The following is a 10,361-nucleotide window of genomic DNA, read 5'->3' on the forward strand; positions in this document are numbered from 1 at the left end:
TAAAACTGCAGCAAAGATCATCCAAAGTTGTTTCTTTTAGCCTTCCTTATTTCGAGACGCACACCTGTTCACTTAAAGTTGTGACCGACGTCAACAATCATGTAACTTGACTTGGAAACATGAGATGCCCCTTAACCCAATCTTGGAAGTTGAGCTATTCGATGTTTGAGGCATCGATTTCATGGGTTCATTCCCGCCATCATTTAGTAAGAACTATATCCTTTTGGCCGTTGATGACGTTTCAAAATGGGTTGAGGCTTTAGCCACCCCTACAAATGATGCCAAGGTAGTTTCTTTCTTTCTTCAAAAGTTCATTTTTACAAGATGTTTATGCAAGGATATGCACAGCAGTGTATTTCAGGTTGCAGCTCGAACTCGGCCTCCCGACCGATCTGAATACTTGGGCGGACCTGTTTGGGGAAGAGAATACCCTGGACACGTGGAGGACCCCTATTGGTGCTCCAAGATGACTCATGAGTCATGCCCAGCTCGGACCGCCGAGATCACCACCACTAGCGTTGACAGATGCTAAGTATGAGGGCCGAGGTGAATGACTGGTGGTTTGCTGAACGCACGCACTAAGCGCGGTAACAATTATATAGATGCAAGCGCACACCTGTCAGAGTAATATAAAATGGATGAAGTATCCAAGTATCGATCCTCAAGGACTTCTAAATAATTTCCAAACTCTAAAGTTTTAAAGAATAGTGAATGTTGAAATGAGTGATTCTTGTAAATGGGAAGTGGTCACAAATAATGGTTTTGGATTTGGGATTTGGACTTATAATGATAAAACCTAGCTCAATTACTTTAAGTTAGCCAACAAAGAATCAAGGACATGCTAAGGACAATATGCATTTTACTTTAGAAACCAACGACTACGCTTCTCACTTGACTTATGTCTAAGCAAGTTCAAAGTCCTAAGACATTCCCTAATATGTCTATTACGAGAGATATCTTAGTTTTAGGATGAAAATCGTCGCAACCTCGGGTTAAGGTCCTATGTCTAGGCTACTTAAGCGGAACCCTTATGTCTAAGGCGCTCCTCTCCTCGGTTTAACCACTCAACAATGCAAATAAGCAACCTTTTCAGTATTGACTTGTTAAGACTTACAGTGGCCTTCTCTAAATCCTAACTTTTTGAGAAAACATGTTGAGCAATGAATGGAAAGCAAAAACACTACTTCTTAGCAACCCTTTTTAGAAATAAAAGGTTAACTATCCATAACCGGGCTAGAAACGGGAATTTAGAAAGACATATTGAAGAAAATACAGCAAGTAAAATGGTTGAATGTTGAATGCATGTGTGAAAAACAAAAGTTAACTAACGGAGAGTTTTTCTCGGGATTGAGAGCTTCGCCCTTCTCTTTCAAGCAAGGGGGAGTGTGACATGCTGTTTCCTCCAAAAACACAACTCTCTTAACTAAAAATAAAGTAAAGGCAAAGAGAAGAGAAGCAAAGTGCTGGATTTTTATATATTTGAATAAGTAGAAAATAACTAAGTACAAACGAAAACAAAACAAAGCTCAATAAAGGAATGTAAAGTGCTCGGGATATAAAAACCAAAAGCAACTAATGAAAGCAACTCAAAAGTACTTAGAAAGCAACAAAGAAACACTAAAAATGATTAAGAGAAGGAAGCAAGGCTTGATGAATTTGGTGGAGAAGCTGCTAGAATTTATAGCTGTGCAGCATTGGTTAGGTAGGTCCTAAAACGATGGTGAATCACCCATTTCCAACTCTTTTGACTGACCAAATCGTGCTCAAACTGATAGTGGAACACTTCTTCTACACGTATGCATCGGTTGGAACCACCAAAATGCATTGGAAGACGCGTTTCATTAAGGGCAAAGTTGGAAGAAAAACTGTTTTTCTGCAGGCTTCCCAGGCGCCTGGCGCCTCCCATGTAGGTATTTCCGACTTTTTGCTCCTTTTGATTAATTTCCACTCCCAAATGGTCCTAAAATGTCATAAATATAATATAAGCCAACTACAAACCATCATATATAAATTTTGCATGAATTGGAACTCAAACGACCGAGAAAAATTCGAAACAAAGCTAAAGCATAGTAAAAACAGCATATAAAACCTTCTTTTTACGCATGTAAACAAGCGTAATCACACCCCCAAACTTAACTTTTTGCTTGTCCTCAAGCAAAACTTAGCAACTTTAATCAGCTTTCTAACACATGGACAAGGTAAAGCAAAAGCAACCGAGATGTTCAATCAAAAATTGTCTCAGGGAAAAGATGTCAAAGCTTACCATTCTATTGCCTTTGTAAGCTTAGTCACTATAAACCAAGTTTGAAATGATAAAAACTTTTTCTTTCAAAATCCTTTTTCCTTTCAAAAACAGAAAACATTCTCAAATACCCCTAAGGAATCTACACACTCCCTTCTTACGTTAGGACTTTTACATCTGAAAGACCGGCTACTAGCCCCTGAGGTTTCCACACACTAACATCGGTTTCAACCACAACTACTCGTAGAAAGACTTTAAACTAACAGCTAGGTCATAAAACGACGACAATGAGAAACACGAAGTCACTTATCACCATCTTTACTGCTATTTTCAAAGTCAACACCCAACCTAAAACTAAATGGGTGTCTACAGTAGGACTCGGAAATCATAAATACATTTTCTTTAACTCTCATTGTTTTTACCACTCTTTTCTTTCTAACACAAGTCTTTTCCCCACTCTTATTTTCTCTCAACAAGACTCTTTTTGCTCTTTTGCAACTTTTTTTTTCTTTTTAAGCTAAGTGCTTTTCAACACTTTCTTTCTGTAATAGCATTTGTTTTTCCAACTGACTCTTTTTCAAAAGAAAATAGCATGAGTTTTCAAATATAAATAACACTTTATCTTTCTGAAACAATGACTGACACAACGACTGTCCCCCCCAAACTTAAGAGAGACAGTGTCCTCACTGGGAAAAGACTTTTGCATCGGATGAAAAAGGCTTAATAGTAAAAAGGACAAGGACTTCCTATATAGGGGTAAAGAAAAAGTTTAAAGTCTGTAAAGATCAAAAAGACATAAAAGAAAATGAGTTTATCACATAAACAAAGGAAATAGCTCAAAGCTTAGTCAGGCATAGAACAGAAAACTCAGCAATCTCTTAGAATCATCATCGACATGAAATCACATGCACAACACAGATGCTTCAAAGTAGGCATGTGAAAAGCTAAACTAAGGCTAAGTGAAGGCATACATTAAGTGATAAGAAGATAAATGATACTAATTTATACATGCTTCAACTGAGATCGAAACATAATCAATACAAAAAACATGCGTAGTAATGCTAGAATATGCAAACTACGTCATTAACCAAAAGAATAAAACACAAAAAATAAAAAAAAATAGCAAAGAAAGAACCTCCCCTTCATGAAGTCGGAGGTTGTGGACTAGGATCAGTGTCGGTACTGGAAGATGGATGACCAAGGATAGCAGCTAGCGCTGGAGGCCATGAAGGTAAAACCGCAAAATCCAATGAAGCCCTCAAGTTGTAGATATGTTGCACGACTTCTCGAACCTGATCTCGCAGCTGTTGGTTCTCCTTTCGGAGACGACGGATCTCCGATGTAGGAGACATCCCAGTACCTTCCTTTCTTTGTAACGCATGTGCGATAATTCTCCGAATATTCTTCTCTTCCACAATTGGAACATTCCCTAATATTTTTCGAAATGCTGGAAAAAACAGGGCAGGCGCCAGGCGCTTGCGTGATTCATTTTCGCAAAGGGCAGGCGCCAGGCGCCTGCGTAATTTTTTTCAACATTTTTTTTTCTTTTTTTTTCAACGTTTTCAAAAACATTCTCTTAATAAAAAAAACTTTTTATAATTAAACAAAAAGAAAATACAAGATACAAAGACTTCCTTCCTTTACTTTTGTTCTTTCAAAAACGGATAAGAAGGAAAAACATTTTTCGCAAACATTTATTGACCTGAAAGTTGAATAGAGGTTTTTCCTCTATCCACTGGTTCTCCAAAATACGGCTTAAGTCTCTGCCCATTTACTTTAAAAATATTTCCCTTAGAGTCAACTAGATCCACTGCCCCATATGGGTAGACTTTAAAAATTTTAAAGGGACCAGACCATCTAGACTTAAGTTTCCCAGGAAAAAGTTTCAACCTAGAATTGAATAACAGAACCAGATCACCTTCTTGAAGATTGTTCGGCCGAAGACGCCTATCATGCCACTGTTTAGTTTTTTCCTTAAACAACTTAGCATTCTCATAAGAAAATTGCCTGTGTTCTTCTAATTCCAACAATTGAAACTTCCTCGCTTCACCTGCAGCTGACAAATCAAAATTTAATTTCTTAGTAGCCCAAAATGCTTTATATTCTAGCTCAAGAGGCAAATGACACGCTTTTCCAAAGACTAGCCTATAGGGGGACATGCCGAGGGGAGTCTTAAATGCTGTCCTATATGCCCAAAGTGAATCATCAAGCTTAAAAGACCAATCCCTACGGTTAAGATTTACAGTTTTTTCTAAAATGTTTTTTATCTCCCTATTAGATATTTCGGCTAACCCATTCGACTGAGGATGATATGCTGTTGCAACCCTATGACGCACATTGTATTTATTCAGCAACTTTTGCATAGACCTATTCACAAAATGAGCCCCCCCATCGCTTATCAGACAACGCGGGGTTCCATAACGCGTAAAAATGTGCTTTTGCAAAACACAAATGACAACTTTAGAATCATTGGTAGCAGTTGCAATGGCTTCTATCCATTTCGAAACATAATCTACTGCTAACAATATATAAAGCTTACCATTAGAAGATGGAAATGGACCCATAAAATCTATACCCCACACATCGAATATTTCAATCTCCAGGATCGGAGTTTGAGGCATTTCGTGGCGTTTAGATATATTACCTGTCCGTTGGCATTTATCACAAACCTGGGCAAACTTATGTGCATCTTTGAACAGAGTGGGCCAAAAGAACCCACTTTGCAAAACTTTGGCTGCGGTTTTGTGTCCTGCAAAATGTCCTCCATATGGAGACATATGACAAGCGTCTAATATCGCCTCGTGCTCTTCTTCTGCGACACACCTGCGTAAGATATTGTCAGGTCCTAGCTTATATAAAAAAGGCTCATCCCAACGATAAAATCGAACTTCATTTAGAAATTTCTTTACCTGTTGCTTGTTAAACTCATAAGGAACTATTCGACTTACCAAATAATTTGCTATATCGACATACCACGGAACTGAATCAACTCGCAAGAGTTGCTCGTCAATAAACTGTTCACGTATAACAGTTCCATCATCACAGAGTGGGGATTCCAATCTAGACAGGTGATCAGCAACTTGGTTTTCAGTACCCTTCCTGTCCCTAACTTCAATATCAAACTCTTGAAGTAACAAAATCCACCGTATCAAACGTGGCTTCGCATCTTTTTTAGCAAATAAATATTTTAAAGCAGAATGGTCAGTAAAAACAATGACTTTTGTGCCTATCAAGTAAGACCTAAACTTATCAAACGCGAACACAACTGCTAACAGTTCCTTTTCAGTAGTAGTGTAATTGAGTTGTGCACCGGTCAGAGTCTTACTAGCATAATACACAGGATGCAAGATCTTGTTTTTACGTTGTCCTAACATAGCTCCTATTGCATAATCACTGGCATCACACATGAGCTCAAAAGGTAAATCCCAATTAGGTTCGATAATTATAGGGGCTGAACTTAGAGCAACTTTCAACATTTCAAATGATTTTAAACAGTCATCATAAAAAACAAATGGTCTATCATGTTCTAACAATTGACACAAGGGTTTAGAAATTTTAGCAAAGTCTTTTATAAAGCGGCGGTAAAATCCCCCATGCCCTAAAAAACTTCTAATCCCTTTCACATTTGTAGGAGGAGGTAGCTTTGAAATGATGTCTATCTTAGCGTGGTCTACCTCTATTCCTTGCTTGGAAATTTTGTGACCCAAAACAATACCCTCTTGTACCATGAAATGACAGTTCTCCCAATTTAGGACTAGGTTTGTTTGTTCACATCTCTCCAATACTCTCTCCAAATTAACTAAACATGCGTCAAAAGAATTTCCAAAAACAGAAAAGTCATCCATAAAAACTTCTAGGATATTTTTTACCATGTCAGAGAAGATGGCCATCATACACCTCTGAAAAGTCGCGGGTGCATTGCATAGTCCAAAGGGCATTAGCCTGAAAGCGAACGTACCATACGGACACGTAAATGTTGTCTTCTCCTGGTCTTCTGGAGCAATAGTAATTTGATTATAACCCGAATATCCATCTAAAAAACAATAGAAATCCTTACCTGCCAGACGGTCGAGCATCTGGTCAATAAACGGGAGAGGAAAATGGTCTTTCTTTGTTACCTTGTTGAGTTTGCGATAGTCAATGCAAACTCTCCACCCGCTCACAGTTCGGGTTGAGATGAGCTCATTCTCCTTGTTGGCCACCACGGTTATACCCCCTTTCTTTGGTACACACTGTACTGGGCTTACCCAGCTACTGTCGGATATTGGGTATATAACACCGGTGTCAAGCCATTTAAGAATTTCTTTCCTTACAACCTCTTTCATCTTCGGGTTCAACCGCCTTTGACTCTCAATAGAGTTCTTAGCATCTTCTTCCAATAAAATTTTGTGCATGCAAAAGGCCGGGCTTATCCCTCGGATATCTGCTATCGTCCATCCAATGGCCTTTTTGTGTTTCTCCAAAATCTGCAATAAAGAATATTCATTAGTAGGTGATAAATTGGAGGCTATAATAACTGGTAAAGTGTCGTTATCCCCTAGATACGCATATTTCAAATGCGACGGCAATGACTTCTGCTCCAACGTGGGTGGTTCCACTATGGACGGAAGTAACGACTTGCATTCTTCTTTTTGTATTTTTTCAACAGGATTAATCACATCTTCCGGTCCTTCTGCCATCTTATCAAGCTCTTCTTCAATCTCTGTAACTAACAAGTCATAAAACTCATCAAACATAACAGGATTCAAGCTATTTATAGCAGAGCATTCTTCAAAGTCTCCTGGTAATTTCATGGCGTCTAGAACGTTAAATTTAACTTCTTCATTATTTACCCTCATTGTAATTTCTCCCTTCCTCACATTAAAAACTGTATCCCCAGTGGCTAGAAATGGTCTTCCCAAAATAATGGGAACGTCTAAGTCTGCCTCGCAATCTAGAATGATAAAGTCTGCAGGGAAAATGAATTTGTCCACCTGGACTAAAACATCTTCTATCTTTCCCTCAGGTCTTATGATAGATCCATCTGCTAGTTGGAGGGTAACCGTAGTAGGTCTAGCTTCTCCTATGCCTAAAGATTTGAAAACTGATAATGGCATAAGATTAATGCTAGCGCCTAGATCACATAATGCCCTACCTAAGTTTTTTCCTCCTATGGAACATGGAATGGTAAAACTGCCAGGATCGTTACATTTCATGGGTAGCGGGCTGCCTACGGCTTCACTACTACATTTTGTCATGGCTACCAGTTCATGCTCTCCTATCTTTTTCTTCCTAGAAACTATATCTTTCAAAAACATAGCATAATTTGGCATCTGTTCTAGAGCATCCACTAATGGTATATTTATATGCAATTGTTTTAAAATATCTAAAAATTTTCTAAACTGGAAATCATTATTTTTCTTAACTAATCTTTGTGGAAACGGGGGAGTAGGGGTAAAAGAAGGTTGTACCTGTGGAGGAACACTCGGGGTGTCCTTATTACCTTTTCTAATATTTTCTTTTCCTGGTGTTGTTGGATTTTCTGGTATCTTTACAGTTGGTTCAGTGGACGGAATCTGTACATCTGTTGTTGGCATTGTTGGTCCATCATATGCCAGTCCACTCCTAAGGGTGACAGCTTTCACTGTTCTTTCCCTTCTCGTCTTGGTAATTCAGTATGGCCTGGAAAAGAACATGTGGTCTATTCTTCAATTCATTGGCGAGCTGTCCCAATTGGGTCTCGAAATTCCTCATTGATGCCGCTTGGGATTGTATCACTACGTCGGTTCGGGCCATGTACTCCATCATATTCTCAAGATTTGAGTTGTTATTTTGAACTGGTGGAGTCTGTGTTCTTTGATTGTACTGTTGTTGCGGCGGTGGGATGTATTGCTGTGTAGGTGGAACATAGGGCTGCTTGTTCTGCTGGCTCTGCCCTTGATTAAAACCGCTCGAACCTTCTTGACCTCCCCATGAGAAATTAGGGTGGTGCCTCCAACCTGGGTTGTAGGTGTTCGAATATGGGTTAATGTTCCTATTGTTCCCATGTCCTACATAAAAAACGGAAGCAGGGTTATGTGGACAATTATCATAAATATGGTTTTCACTGCAAAATGAACAAATGAGATTGTTGACTTGGCAAACAGGGGCAGGAGTGCAATAATCCGACTGCACAGGTTGTATCGGCGTGGCTAATGGATTTTTTATTCCCAATGCCATCTCTTTTAGCCTCTGGTTCATTGTAATCATCTCTTTTTGCATCGAGGTCGCAATGTCCAGAGCCAAAACTCCAGCTGGATCTTGCTTCTTTGGTGCTACCCTAAATCTTTGCGAACACCATAGTTCGTTGTGTGAAGCTAAGCCATTTAGGATGTCAACTATCTCGTTGAATGTCTTCTTTGTAAAGGCTCCATTGGCAGCATTGTTTAGCATCATCTTAGTAGGATGATCTAAACCTCTAAAGAAATGTTCTTTCTGGATGCATGCCGGCAAGCCATGGTTCGGACATTTCCTGATTAGTTCTTTAAATCTTTCCCACGCCTCGTGAACAGGTTCACGATCATACTGTCTAAAGGAGATGATCTTCTCTCTGATATCAGCGTGGCGAGTAGGTGGGAAGAATTTTGTTAAGAACTTCTCCACTAACGACCCCCATGTGGTGATGGATCCCGGTGGAAATGCATTGAGACATGCTCTAGCTTGGTCCTTCAAAGAAAATGGAAAAAGTGTTAGTCTCAGAGCATCGTCTGTTATACCAGGTAATCGAAATGCATTTGCAATTTGAATGAATGATTTCAGATGATCATGTGGATCCTCATGTTCCTGCCCTCCAAAATGTCCAATTGTCTGCAACATTTGGAACATCATTGGTTTAAGCTCAAAGTTTGCGTGGGCTGGAATAGGGTTGACTATCCCTGAATCAAAGTTCTGAAAAGCCGTGGCGACATATTCTCGCATTGCCACGTCTCTGTTGTCCGCCATTTGAATATGGTTGAATTCGTCATTTCTTGCATGATCCCTCATATTACCGTTAATCTTTTCGGGGTTGACCTCGATTCCCCGGTTGTTCACCATGAAGCCAAGGAATTTTCCCGATGAGACTCCAAAGGCACATTTAGCTGGGTTGAGCTTCATTTGATATGTCCTCAGAACCTCGAAGGCTTCGGTCAGATCGGAGAGATGCGACTTAGACTGCTTGCTCTTAACAAGCATGTCGTCCACATACACTTCCATATTCCGGCCGATCTGCTTGGCGAACATTTTGTTCACCATTCTCTGGTAGGTCGCTCCTGCGTTCTTTAAACCGAAGGGCATGACCTTGTAACAGTATAGACCTTGGCCTGTTATGAATGCGGTATGATCTTGATCTGGGACATGCATCTTGATTTGGTTGTACCCAGAGTAGGCGTCCATGAAGGTGAGTAGTTCGTGCCCGGCTGTGGCGTCCACGAGCTAATCAATCCTCGGCAGTGGGAAGCAATCTTTCGGGCATGCCTTATTTAAGTTCGTAAAATCTACGCACATTCTCCACTTTCCGTTAGATTTTTTAACTAATACAACATTGGAGAGCCACTCGGGATACGAAATTTCTCTTATGTATTTAGCTTTCAAAAGTTTGCTAACTTCCTCAACAATTACATCACTCCTCTCCTTGTTTATAGGTCTTCTTTTTTGTTTCACAGGTCGGAATGATGGATCTATGCTGAGGCGATGCGTCATAATTCGCGGGTCAATGCCAGGCATGTCCTCATGGGACCACGCAAAGACGTCCGAGTTGGATCTGAGGAAGTGGATTAGCTCCTCTCTGTCGGTGGCCCCCAGCTTGGTTCCTATGCTTACTTGCTTCTCGGGACTAAGCAGAGGAACAAGCTCGAGCTCCTCAGTGGGTGCGGCAAACTCCCTCCTCGGCAGGTCGGCCTCGAACTCGAGCGTCCCATCCCTACCGGCGAGAGTTTCGAGGGCGCAGACCGATGAGCCTTTGAGTGCGGAGGCATAACACTCCCTCGAAGCGGTCTGTTCTCCTCGGACCGTGCCCACGCCATTGGGGGTGGAATACTTCAAAACTTGATGAAGTGTCGAGGGAATGGCCCGAAATGAGTGGATGATGGGTCTCCCAAAGATGGCGTTATAGGCCGATCTA

At 40.4% G+C, this 10,361-nt stretch overlaps 1 non-coding gene across 1 annotated transcript; it reads left to right on the forward strand.

Annotated features, from left to right (window-relative positions):
* The first annotated feature begins 8,711 nt into the window (after nt 1–8,711).
* On the forward strand, nt 8,712–8,818 carry LOC148210946 (small nucleolar RNA R71). Its single transcript, XR_015792039.1, has one exon. It is a non-coding gene; the product is annotated as a small nucleolar RNA R71 (small nucleolar RNA).
* Nucleotides 8,819–10,361: the final 1,543 nt, after the last annotated feature.

This window comes from Momordica charantia (genome assembly GCF_013281855.1).
Source record: "Momordica charantia cultivar OHB3-1 chromosome 6 unlocalized genomic scaffold, Mcharantia_2.0 BLBB01000006.1, whole genome shotgun sequence".
Lineage (NCBI taxonomy): Eukaryota > Viridiplantae > Streptophyta > Magnoliopsida > Cucurbitales > Cucurbitaceae > Momordica > Momordica charantia.